The sequence below is a fragment of the Eufriesea mexicana genome, unplaced genomic scaffold, assembly GCF_001483705.2.
Source record: "Eufriesea mexicana isolate 0111107269 unplaced genomic scaffold, ASM148370v2 scaffold1928, whole genome shotgun sequence".
Lineage (NCBI taxonomy): Eukaryota > Metazoa > Arthropoda > Insecta > Hymenoptera > Apidae > Eufriesea > Eufriesea mexicana.
The window spans coordinates 205,568-219,366 of record NW_016910009.1 but is presented as its reverse complement, the minus strand read 5'-3'; positions in this window follow the sequence as shown (position 1 = coordinate 219,366).

Genomic DNA, 13,799 nt, shown 5'->3' with positions numbered 1-13,799 from the left:
TCATAAGTATACTTGAAACTGAACATAAACCAACCTTATTAGCAATGTAACAAATATTTATAGCTTTATTATAACCGAGTAATACATACATTCTTTGGATAGGTCTGACTAAATGGCTTCGTTGAAAAAGTACTTTTAACCACTTATACATTAAAAACTAATGTTCTCAAGAAATACGTTCAATAAAGATGATCACAATGCACATGTACCAAATTTTGTAACTAATATATAATACATATTATGATAACCTATATTTTTGATACTAACCTAATAATTAATTTTATGAATTACTTTTGTGACAGAAATATATTAATATTTGGTTAGTTTATATTAATAAATATAAGAGACATCGATTGATATTTTAGCAAATAACTATTTCAAAGACGCAGAATTTTCCCGCCACAAAATACGTAGCATATCCGGCCGCAGCCAACTTCCAGTTGGCGGCAAGGCTGGCATACCGGTAACAAATGCTAGAATACTCTTGTGCGGCAAAGTAAAACATTACAGATTTCTTCAAAACATTTCGGGAAGTGGCGATATCGCTGATCGACGCTTTAATTACTATAACTAAAGAAACATAAATTTGAAAAAAATAACGCGACGTATCGGGTATTAGTATCGTGATATTGTAGTTCTAGGTTACGTTTGCAACACTATCATAATATTTATGAATAAGACACCAGTTTAAGAAATTATAAGAAGTTTACGAAGATCAAGATTAGTAAGTGTGAACATCTGTTCGATGGTAAAGTGCATATATGAAATAAACTGACAATAATCTGTGCCCAAAAAATCATGCTACACAGTTTACTTTCTTCGCCTATATTTCCGAGATTAGACTTTCCAATTAGGTTTTCTCGGCATAACAGGATAGATTAGGCTTTTCACTACCTAGTGTATCGATCCTCTTTCCGATTTCGGCAATTCAGTGGCGAAATATAATGCTGAAAATGCAAGTGGGTGAAGGATCGTGCTGCGGTATAGATATTATTGATTTCGATCGTCAAAATTTCGCGTTGCCACCGGATTTTTCTCGTCTATCCCCGTAGAATGAATTCCTCGCTAACGAGTTTGATGATTTTTATCGCGTTTCCAGTTTTCAGTGCCGTATAATAGCGCCGAAAATACGGGCGGGTGACAGGTCCTACTGCGTAATAGACTTTTTTGATTTTGATCTTCGAGATTTCGCTTCCGGACCGGATTTTTTCCATCGATCCCCGTAGAGTGAACCGTCCTCTAACGAGCTTGATGATTTCTTTCGGATTTCGAGCGTTCAGTGCCGTATAATAGTGAGGAAAGTGCGGGCGGGTGACAGGTCTTACTGCGTAATAGACTTTTTTGATTTCGATCTTCGAAATTTCGCTTCTGGACCGGACTTTTTCCATCAATCCCTGTAGAGTGAATTCTTCGCTATCGAGTTTGATGACCTGTTTTGGATTTCGAGTGTTGAGTGCCGTATAATAGTGCCGAAAGTGTCGGGCGGGTGACAGGTCGTACTGCGTAATAGACATTTTTGATTTCGATCTTCGAAATTTCGCTTCCGGACCGGATTTTTTCCATCGATCCCCGTAGAGTGAACTGTTCTCTAACGAGCTTGATGATTTTTTTTCGGATTTCGAGCGTTCAGTGCCGTATAATAGTGCCGAAAGTGTCGGGTGGGTGACAGGTCGTACTGCGTAATAGACTTTTTTGATTTCGATCTTCGAACTTTCGCTTCCGGACCGGATTTTTTCCATCGATCCCCGTAGAGTGAACTGTTCTCTAACGAGCTTGATGATTTTTTTCGGATTTCGAGCGTTCAGTGCCGTATAATAGCGACGAAAGTGCGGGCGGGTGACAGGTCTTACTGCGTAATAGACTTTTTCGATTTCGATCTTCGAAATTTCGCGTCTTGGCCGGAATTTTTTCATTTATCCCCGTAGAGTGAACTGTCCCCTAACGAGATTGGTTATTTTTTTCGCGTTTCGAGTGGTCAGTGCCGTATAATAGTGCCGAAAGTGCGGGCGGGTGACAGGTCGTGCTGCGTAATAGACTTTTTTGATTTCGATCTTCGAAATTTTACGTCTGGGCCGGATTTCTTTCGTTTATCCCCGTAGAGTGAACTGTCCTCTAACGAGATTGGTGATTTTTTTCGCGTTTGGAGTGTTCAGTGCCGTATAATAGTGCCGAAAGTGCGGGCGGGTGACAGGTCGTGCTGCGTAATAGACTTTTTCGATTTCGATCTTCGAAATTTCGTGTCTTGGCCGGAATTTTTTCATTTTTCCCAGTAGAGTGAACCGAACTTTCGCTTCCGGACCGGATTTTTTCCATCGATCCCCGTAGAGTGAACTGTCCCCTATCGAGATTGGGGATTTTTTTCGCGTTTCGAGTGGGCAGTGCCGTATAATAGTGCCGAAAGTGCGGGCGGGTGACAGCCCGTGCTGCGTAATAGACTTTTTCGATTTCGATCTTCGAAATTTCGTGTCTTGGCCGGAATTTTTTCATTTTTCCCAGTAGAGTGAACCGAACTTTCGCTTCCGGACCGGATTTTTTCCATCGATCCCCGTAGAGTGAACTGTCCCCTATCGAGATTGGGGATTTTTTTCGCGTTTCGAGTGGGCAGTGCCGTATAATAGTGCCGAAAGTGCGGGCGGGTGACAGCCCGTGCTGCGTAATAGACTTTTTCGATTTCGATCTTCGAAATTTCGTGTCTTGGCCGGAATTTTTTCATTTTTCCCAGTAGAGTGAACCGAACTTTCGCTTCCGGACCGGATTTTTTCCATCGATCCCCGTAGAGTGAACTGTCCCCTATCGAGATTGGGGATTTTTTTCGCGTTTCGAGTGGGCAGTGCCGTATAATAGTGCCGAAAGTGCGGGCGGGTGACAGCCCGTGCTGCGTAATAGACTTTTTCGATTTCGATCTTCGAAATTTCGTGTCTTGGCCGGAATTTTTTCATTTTTCCCAGTAGAGTGAACCGAACTTTCGCTTCCGGACCGGATTTTTTCCATCGATCCCCGTAGAGTGAACTGTCCCCTATCGAGATTGGGGATTTTTTTCGCGTTTCGAGTGGGCAGTGCCGTATAATAGTGCCGAAAGTGCGGGCGGGTGACAGCCCGTGCTGCGTAATAGACTTTTTCGATTTCGATCTTCGAAATTTCGTGTCTTGGCCGGAATTTTTTCATTTTTCCCAGTAGAGTGAACCGAACTTTCGCTTCCGGACCGGATTTTTTCCATCGATCCCCGTAGAGTGAACTGTCCCCTATCGAGATTGGGGATTTTTTTCGCGTTTCGAGTGGGCAGTGCCGTATAATAGTGCCGAAAGTGCGGGCGGGTGACAGCCCGTGCTGCGTAATAGACTTTTTCGATTTCGATCTTCGAAATTTCGTGTCTTGGCCGGAATTTTTTCATTTTTCCCAGTAGAGTGAACCGAACTTTCGCTTCCGGACCGGATTTTTTCCATCGATCCCCGTAGAGTGAACTGTCCCCTATCGAGATTGGGGATTTTTTTCGCGTTTCGAGTGGGCAGTGCCGTATAATAGTGCCGAAAGTGCGGGCGGGTGACAGCCCGTGCTGCGTAATAGACTTTTTCGATTTCGATCTTCGAAATTTCGTGTCTTGGCCGGAATTTTTTCATTTTTCCCAGTAGAGTGAACCGAACTTTCGCTTCCGGACCGGATTTTTTCCATCGATCCCCGTAGAGTGAACTGTCCCCTATCGAGATTGGGGATTTTTTTCGCGTTTCGAGTGGGCAGTGCCGTATAATAGTGCCGAAAGTGCGGGCGGGTGACAGCCCGTGCTGCGTAATAGACTTTTTCGATTTCGATCTTCGAAATTTCGTGTCTTGGCCGGAATTTTTTCATTTTTCCCAGTAGAGTGAACCGAACTTTCGCTTCCGGACCGGATTTTTTCCATCGATCCCCGTAGAGTGAACTGTCCCCTATCGAGATTGGGGATTTTTTTCGCGTTTCGAGTGGGCAGTGCCGTATAATAGTGCCGAAAGTGCGGGCGGGTGACAGCCCGTGCTGCGTAATAGACTTTTTCGATTTCGATCTTCGAAATTTCGTGTCTTGGCCGGAATTTTTTCATTTTTCCCAGTAGAGTGAACCGAACTTTCGCTTCCGGACCGGATTTTTTCCATCGATCCCCGTAGAGTGAACTGTCCCCTATCGAGATTGGGGATTTTTTTCGCGTTTCGAGTGGGCAGTGCCGTATAATAGTGCCGAAAGTGCGGGCGGGTGACAGCCCGTGCTGCGTAATAGACTTTTTCGATTTCGATCTTCGAAATTTCGTGTCTTGGCCGGAATTTTTTCATTTTTCCCAGTAGAGTGAACCGAACTTTCGCTTCCGGACCGGATTTTTTCCATCGATCCCCGTAGAGTGAACTGTCCCCTATCGAGATTGGGGATTTTTTTCGCGTTTCGAGTGGGCAGTGCCGTATAATAGTGCCGAAAGTGCGGGCGGGTGACAGCCCGTGCTGCGTAATAGACTTTTTCGATTTCGATCTTCGAAATTTCGTGTCTTGGCCGGAATTTTTTCATTTTTCCCAGTAGAGTGAACCGAACTTTCGCTTCCGGACCGGATTTTTTCCATCGATCCCCGTAGAGTGAACTGTCCCCTATCGAGATTGGTGATTTTTTTCGCGTTTCGTGTGTTCAGTGCCGTATAATAGTGCCGAAAGTGCGGGCGGGTGACAGCTCGTGCTGCGTAATAGACTTTTTCGATTTCGATCTTCGAAATTTCGCGTCTGGGCCGGATTTCTTTCATTTATCCCCGTAGAGTGAACTGTCCCCTATCGAGATTGGAGATTTTTTTCGCGTTTCGAGTGTTCAGTGCCGTATCATAGTGCCGAAAGTGCGGGCGGGAGACAGGTCGTGCTGCGTAATAGACTTTTTTGATTTCGATCTTCGAAATTTCGCGTCTGGGCCGGATTTCTTTCATTTATCCCCGTAGAGTGAACTGTCCTCTAACGAGATTGGTGATTTTTTTCGCGTTTGGAGTATTCAGTGCCGTATAATAGTACCGAAGGTGCGGGCGGGTGACAGGTCGTGCTGCGTAATAGACTTTTTTGATTTCGATCTTCGAAATTTCGCGTCTTGACCGGAATTTGTTCATTTATCCCGGTAGAGTGAACTGTTCTCTATCGAGTTTATCAATTTTTCTCGCGTTTCGAATGTTCAGTGCCGTATAATAGTGCCGAAAGTGCGGGCGGGTGAAAGGTCGTGCTGCGTGATAGACTTTTTCGATTTCGATCTTCGAAATTTCGTGTCTTGGCCGAAATTTTTTCATTTTTCCCAGTAGAGTGAACTGTCCTCTAACGAGATTGGTGATTTTTTTCGCGTTTCGAGTGGTCAGTGCCGTATAATAGTGCCGAAAGTGCGGGCGGGTGACAGGTCGTGCTGCGTAATAGACTTTTTCGATTTCGATCTTCGAAATTTTACGTCTGGGCCGGATTTCTTTCGTTTATCCCCGTAGAGTGAACTGTCCCCTATCGAGATTGGTGATTTTTTTCGCGTTTCGAGTGGTCAGTGCCGTATAATAGTGCCGAAAGTGCGGGCGGGTGACAGGTCGTGCTGCGTAATAGACTTTTTTGATTTCGATCTTCGGAATTTTACGTCTGGGCCGGATTTCTTTCGTTTATCCCGGTAGAGTGAACTGTTCTCTATCGAGTTTACCGATTTTTTTCGCGTTTCGAATGTTCAGTGCCGTATAATAGTGCCGAAAGTGCGGGCGGGTGGCAGGTCGTGCTGCGTAATAGACTTTTTAGATTTCGATCTTCGAAATTTCGCGTCTTGACCGGAATTTTTTCATTAATCCCCGTAGAGTGAACTGTTCTCTAACGAGTTTGATGATTTTTTCGCGTTTCGAGTTTTCAGTGTCGCAAGACAGAGCTGAAAGCGAAGAGCATTGGAGAAGTGGAATTTTAGGATTGCATGTTTCGAAATGTTGTATGTATTTACAACGTAAATTTACATTAAAGGTAAAAAAATTAATAAGTCCTTTGATACGAATAGTACCAGTAGGATGCGCTACTAGGGCGCATGTCCGGGTCTTGAGGCGTAGCCACCTCCACGTGGTGAGATCTGGTAATTGGTATCGTTTGCCGAAGGACAATTTTTGGGAAACGATACCAAGCTAAGAGCTACGCTCAATGTTTGAGATATTTCCTATCTTTTGTAAATTTTCGATGTTTCAGTTAAACATTTTACGATTTTTGAGGCTGCGAGAGGTAAGTGGACGGAATTCTTGGCAATGACGACAGTCAAATACAGTTATAGTTCATAAAAATGTATAAATAATCCAATTTCTTATTAATAATTAATTGTTCAAAGCGTAAATTCATAATACAAGAGAAGAATTATTTCATTAGTTATTACTTGAACATTATCATATTAATATTTAAATGTACCTATAATTTGCAAAAGTGTAAAAATTATTAAACTTGTTCGTAATAACAAATTGGTCAGAACGAAAATTTATAATAGAAGTAGAAAGATTACTAAATTATAGGCTATTACTCGTACATTTAATTTTCACGTATTTGCGTGAAAATGTATCTATAATTAGCAAAAAGTTAATAAATTATTACATTTATTGTTAATAAAAGATCTTTTGCAACGTATATTAACGATAAAAGTAAGAAAAGTTAATAAATTATTAGCTATTGCTTAAACAAACAAAGAATTTGTGTTAGAATATATTCGTAATTTACAAAAATTTAATGAATTAATAAATCTATTGTTAATAACAAATTAAAATCATTGATAACGAACAGTTTGCAACGTATATTAACGATAAAAGTCAAAAAAGTTAATAAATTATTAGTTATTACAGCGGAAAAGTAACTTTTAAAGAAATCGGTATAGTTCGGAAATTTTCGCCGATTTTCGGCCGGCCGACCGCGGCTATATAAGGGGCCCGCGTGAAGGCTCGAGCCAGTTGTCGGTTCGACTTCGGAAGGTCCGCGTTAATATTTTTTCTTTCTGTTTCAGGTTTTAATTATCTTTCTTCTTTCAGATTCTATTTCTTTTATTCTAGATTTCATTGTTTGAGCATTCAAGTGTTTTGTACAATATGCGAATGCTTCAACGTTGGTTTATTTCTATATCATCGTTGGCTACATCAATGGCTATTCAGTGGCCATTGTCCATTCTCTTAAATAATTTAACAATAATTCTTTCTTTCAGGTACTAATTATTTTTTGTTTCAGGTTTTAATTATCTTTCTTCTTTCAGATTCTAGTTCTTTTATTCTAATTTTCATTGTTTGTGCATTCGAGTATTTTCTACAATATTCGAATGCTTCATCGTTGGTTTATTTGTATATCATTGTTGGCTAGATCAATGGCTATTCGGTGGCCACTGTCCATTCTCTTAAATAATTTAACCATAATTTCTTCTTTCAGGTTCTAATTATTTTTTTTCTTCCAGATTTTATTTCTTTCATTCTATTTGTCTCTTTGTTTCAGCATTCGGGTATTTCGTATAATATTCGAATGCTTCGTCGTTGGTTTACTTATGTCTCATCGTTGGCTAACTCTTTCCTTTCACAAATTTTACGACTTCCGTTCGGTTTGTTTTCGTTAGAGCGTTCGAGTATTTCGTATAATACTCGAGCGCTTCCTCGTTGGTATGTTTATATCTCACCGTTGGAATGTTTCTGTCTCGAAGTTATGTTGCTCAGGTCTCGTCGTTGGCTTGCTCGTTCCATTTGGTTATTAACCTTGATGGTTTCCTCGTACTAATCCCTTTCCTTTCAGCTACATATTAACAATAATATATTCTGTTTTAGCTTTTAGGTTTCTCAACATTCTGTTTGCGACACATCAATGAACGATGCGTGCGTTTACTTTTAAGTAATCATAAGATAGATCCATAGACTAAGTATCATGTGCGCGCTATCTGTACAAAGGTAAGCTACCTAACTTGGAGCGAAATTTATAAATTCTCTATCATTTTCTTATCCCCCTCGTTTAGCAAATAGAACATAATTGTTCTCGCGATAATCGCGATCGTTCGTAAGTACCGACTAGCCTACGCGACGTGCTCTCGTGTACTCGATAAGTACATGCTTCGTAAGTCATCCTCACGACTCGTCTCCGACACTCATTTCCAGTCACTGTCAATCTCGTCATGCATCGGGTTCCAGGGTGACCCCCTCGGATCAGTGCGTCTTCTGACCTCGACGGGGCGGTCCGCTGCCTAAGTCGTACGCGACTGGGGCTCGGGCACATGCTGGCTGACGGACTAGTACCATCTACGGTTAGACCACAGGGATGATTAAGTTCTACCCCGTGTGGCTGGGATGCGAAGTGTCTGTCTTGGCCGGCAACCGCCCAGCAGGGCCCTCGCGTTGACACTAGAAGTTTCATTGGTTCAGGGACTATCCTTGGTCCACGTGTAAGTCTTGGCGAGTGCGACAGTGACTGGAATTGAGCTAGGCCCGATCGGGAGGGTGCCGAGGTATGAAGTTATCTCTGTACATGGGAGTACATCGCCTAGGCTAGTCGGTCTTTCGAATAATCGCGAACTCGTTCGGGCGCGTCGCGATTTTCTATTAGCTCGCGTGTTTGATATTTCATTCCCTATTTTTATGGGAACTTGAAAATATCTTAGCGTTGCGACAGTAGAGTTTCAGTATACCGAACCGATACCCCTTTTGTAAGACACGAAATATAATAAAGTGTCAGTAGAGTCATTTTAACTTAATTCGCTCCAAGTTAGAATAAGCTACCTTTAATACAGGTAGTGCCAGCAGGCTGCGCCACTAGGGCGCATGTCGGGTCTCGATGCGTAGCCACCTCCACGTGGTGAGACCTGGTAATTGGTAACGTTTTCCAAAGTGAATTCCTTGGGAAACGATGCCAAGCTAAGAGCTACGCACAAAGTTCAAGATATTTGCTATCTCTTGTAACGAGTAGGCAATATTTGTTACAGTAGTATGTGAATTCAGGCGATTTAAGAGTGGAAGTAAAGTAAGTAAGGTAAGTAAGGTAAGTAGTCTAATTAAGGTAAGTAAAATAATTAAAATATCCTGCAATGAGTCGTCTATGAATAATATATTCATGCAATCCTGAGAAATTCGCCTGTATAGAATTCTTAGAAAGTGACGTCATTTCCTGGAACCCGTTGGCAAAAGACCTCCTTCCATGTCATGTTATCCTAATATAAAATAGCGAAATCGGTCAAAAATTTTTCTTCGATGCAACAAAAGTATTGTCCGAAAATTCTTGAAAATGACGTCATTTCTTGGAACTGTCTCGACGAGCGACCTCCTATCATATTATGTTATCCTAGTATAAAGTCGTGAAATCGGCCGAAAAATTCTCGCCGAAGCAGCAAAAATATTTTCCGAGAATTCTTGGAAATGACGTCATTTCTTGGAACTGCCTCGTCGAGCGACCTGCTATCATGTCATGCTTTCCTGATACAAAATCGCGAAATCGATCACAAATATTTCTTCGAGTCGGCAAAAGAGTGTTCAGAGAATTCTTGGAAATGACGTCATTTCCTAGAACTGTTTCGACGAGCGACCTCTTATCATGTTATGTTCTCCTGACACAAAATCGCGAAATCGGCCGGAAATTTTTCTTCAAGGCGGCAAAATCATTGTCCGCCGTGGCGGTAAAAGTTTTGTCCATAGGCGGTAAAAGTATTGTCCAGAAACGGTAAAAGTATTGACCACCAAGGCAGGAAAAGTATTGTCCAAAGGCGGGAAAAGTTTTGTCCATAAGCGGTAAAAGTATTGTCCAGAATCAGTGACTGGAATTGAGCTAGGCCCGATCGGGAGGGGGCCGAGGTATGAAGTTATCTCTGTACACGGGAGTACATCGCCTAGGCTAGTCGGTCTTTCGAATAATCGCGAACTCGTTCGGGCGCGTCGCGATTTTCTATTAGCTCGCGTGTTTGATATTTCATTCCCTATTTTTATGGGAACTTGAAAATATCTTAGCGTTGCGACAGTAGAGTTTCAGTATACCGAACCGATACCCCTTTTGTAAGACACGAAATATAATAAAGTGTCAGTAGAGTCATTTTAACTTAATTCGCTCCAAGTTAGAATAAGCTACCTTTAATACAGGTAGTGCCAGCAGGCTGCGCCACTAGGGCGCATGTCGGGTCTCGATGCGTAGCCACCTCCACGTGGTGAGACCTGGTAATTGGTAACGTTTTCCAAAGTGAATTCCTTGGGAAACGATGCCAAGCTAAGAGCTACGCACAAAGTTCAAGATATTTGCTATCTCTTGTAACGAGTAGGCAATATTTGTTACAGTAGTATGTGAATTCAGGCGATTTAAGAGTGGAAGTAAAGTAAGTAAGGTAAGTAAGGTAAGTAGTCTAATTAAGGTAAGTAAAATAATTAAAATATCCTGCAATGAGTCGTCTATGAATAATATATTCATGCAATCCTGAGAAATTCGCCTGTATAGAATTCTTAGAAAGTGACGTCATTTCCTGGAACCCGTTGGCAAAAGACCTCCTTCCATGTCATGTTATCCTAATATAAAATAGCGAAATCGGTCAAAAATTTTTCTTCGATGCAACAAAAGTATTGTCCGAAAATTCTTGAAAATGACGTCATTTCTTGGAACTGTCTCGACGAGCGACCTCCTATCATATTATGTTATCCTAGTATAAAGTCGTGAAATCGGCCGAAAAATTCTCGCCGAAGCAGCAAAAATATTTTCCGAGAATTCTTGGAAATGACGTCATTTCTTGGAACTGCCTCAATGAGCGACCTCCTATCATATCATGTTATCCTAGTAGAAAGTCGCGAAATCGGCCGAGAAATTCTCGCCGAGGCGGTAAGCGTACTGTCTGAGAATTCTTGGAAATGACGTCATTTCTCGGAACTGTCTCGTCGAGCGACCTGCTATCATGTCATGCTTTCCTGATACAAAATCGCGAAATCGATCACAAATATTTCTTCGAGTCGGCAAAAGAGTGTTCAGAGAATTCTTGGAAATGACGTCATTTCCTAGAACTGTTTCGACGAGCGACCTCTTATCATGTTATGTTCTCCTGACACAAAATCGCGAAATCGGCCGGAAATTTTTCTTCAAGGCGGCAAAATCATTGTCCGCCGTGGCGGTAAAAGTTTTGTCCATAGGCGGTAAAAGTATTGTCCAGAAACGGTAAAAGTATTGACCACCAAGGCAGGAAAAGTATTGTCCAAAGGCGGGAAAAGTTTTGTCCATAAGCGGTAAAAGTATTGTCCAGAAACGGCAAAAGTATTGACCATCGAGGCAGGAAAAGTATTGTCCAGAGGCGGGAAAAGTTTTGTCCAGAGACGGGAAAAGTATTGTCCAAAAGCGGCAAAAGTATTATCCGGGAATTCTTGGAAATGACGTCATTTCTTAGAACTATCTCGGCGAACGACCTGCTGTCATATTATGTTTTCCTGATACAACGTCATGAAATCGGCTACAAACTTTTTCTCGAGGCGGCAAAGGTATTGTTCGAAAATTCTTGGAAATGACGTCATTTCTTGGAACTGTCTCGGGGATCGACCTCCTTTCATGTCATGTTATCCTAGTACAAAGTCGTAAAATCGGCCGAAAGATTCTCGTTGGGACGGCAAAAGTATTGTTCGGAAATTCTTGGAAATGACGTCATTTCTTGGAACTGCCTGGGCGATAGACCTCCTTGCATGTTATGTTATCCTGATACAAAATAGCAAAATTGGCGAAACATTTCTCGTCTTAGCGGCAGTGGAAAATCGCAAATTATATAGTTCCTACGATTAATTTATGAACCTTTATAACTGCATCGCAAAGCTGCAACTTTTGTCAACATTCTCACGCAATTTTCAGTAATAATTTCTGACTAATTAGTTTGTTATTAATAATTATTTGGAGGCGTACGTAATTTGATAATAATTACCGACACGATTGTCACTTAAAATATTTAATTATGAACAAAACTAGAAGTAAAATACGAACGAAAATTATATGGAAATATTGTTAAGGATATTGTTTTTATAATGCGTGAATGTTATTCATAAATTAGTTGCATAAAGGATAGTTATTAATGAGAAACTATTAGGATCTTCGGCAACAGTTCGAACACTCCGTGCAATAATTACCAATAATTAATTAATTAACGAGAAATTTAGATCCAAAATTTTATTAGAAATTTCTTTAAAGGTCGCTCTTTACGATGCAATTATAAAAGTTCATAAATTGCTTACAGAACTCGAACAATTTAATCATTTTCCTTTCAAGTCATTCGTATCGCTGAATCGTTATTCTCTACCATTTTCCAAAAATTTCTAGCGTCGATATTCAGAAATACCAACACTTGCAATAAACTGCCATCTAAACGATACATCTAGCACACAATCGATACCATATTTCAACCCAATAAATACCCATAATCCTCTCGTATCAATTTTCCTCTTCTTAATCCTCATTCCTCTCGAAGAAACAGTCGGTGCGAATTCTGACCTGCATAAAACACTCGCAATTTTAAACGCTGTCTACTAGCTCACCCAAAACCCTTTCTCTTCCCTTCAAAACGACGCGATTCCTCGGCCACGGCGTCATGGAGCCTCCAAACCCCGAACATCGTACGAAGTGTCCCAGCAGAACAATATCTGCGCGCACCGCCATCTATGCGGTATCTGTACGGTTTTTGCCGGGAAAGACGCGTGGTAGCTCGGTTAATTAATTCACGGGTCGAACGTCTCATCGGCGAAGATCGCGCAGTTTGGCGTATCGTTACAAGCCGCGTGCAGCCCAGTTCTGCAGCCGCAGCTTTTACGTATGCCATCGCGAAACAATCGTATTCCCCGAACGCCCATAACCTAGCGGCGGAGTACGTCTTCTGCTTCCGCGGCTAGTTTCGGAGGGTTTGTCGTCCCCGGAGGAATGTTCCTTCTAATTTATGAAACGCAACGAACGCTACACCGTTTACGGAGGCTGCTACGAGCCGACCAGGCCAGCCCGACTTGGCACGCGAAGGGGAAACTTCGCAGGTAAGCAGCAGCCCTTCGCGACCACCCTGCCAGCTCGCGTAACACCATCGGCCAGGATTTCCTTGCTACGTCATTAGTATTCCCGGATACATAGAGGCCCGTTGAAACAAAGACGGAGAACCTGGAGAAGGAACCGAGAGCAGTGCCAGCTAAATAAGTATCCCACGCACAGAGACACGTTTCTGTACTCGCCCTACTTGCCTCCTCGCAGCGACGACTCCTCGTGTCGTAGACCCGGCTCTCATTCTTCCGCTTCTTCCTCTTCCTCCTCTTCTTCCCCCTCTTCCAGGTCGTCTTCTGCCGAGCGGACTCGTTGCGAGCAGAGAGGCACGGGAAAGAAACGCCGAGTCTCTTAACGAATGCTTTTCTTCGTCACTCGCGACGAAGACTGTTCAGCCAAGGATACGACCGGTTGTCGAGTCGTCGAGAAATATGAACTGTCTTTGCCTACCGTGCTTCTTGTAATCAACGAAATTAATGAAGCGTTTATGTTGCTGGAAATACATTCAACGCGGTTTAATTAGTCCCGGTGAACTGGAACGCGGCGGAACACGCCGGTAAGAAAGGATTATGCATAATTATGAATCGCTCGGAGAAAGATCGTTAAGGTGGATACATGGGCGGACAACTTTCGCGAGTCGTTGCCTCGGCTACGACGCGACGTTGCGAATAATCTTTCGTGAAATTGCCCACGGGGCCACCGTGCAACCTATCAACCGGCTATCGCCTTTCCTCCAAGCTGCCGTCAAATTGCCAGCGTGTAATTATCGTCCCGCGCTCCATCCACACTACTTTTAATTAACGCACCAGTGCTCGAGATCGCGAAACAGCGGATCTCCATGCG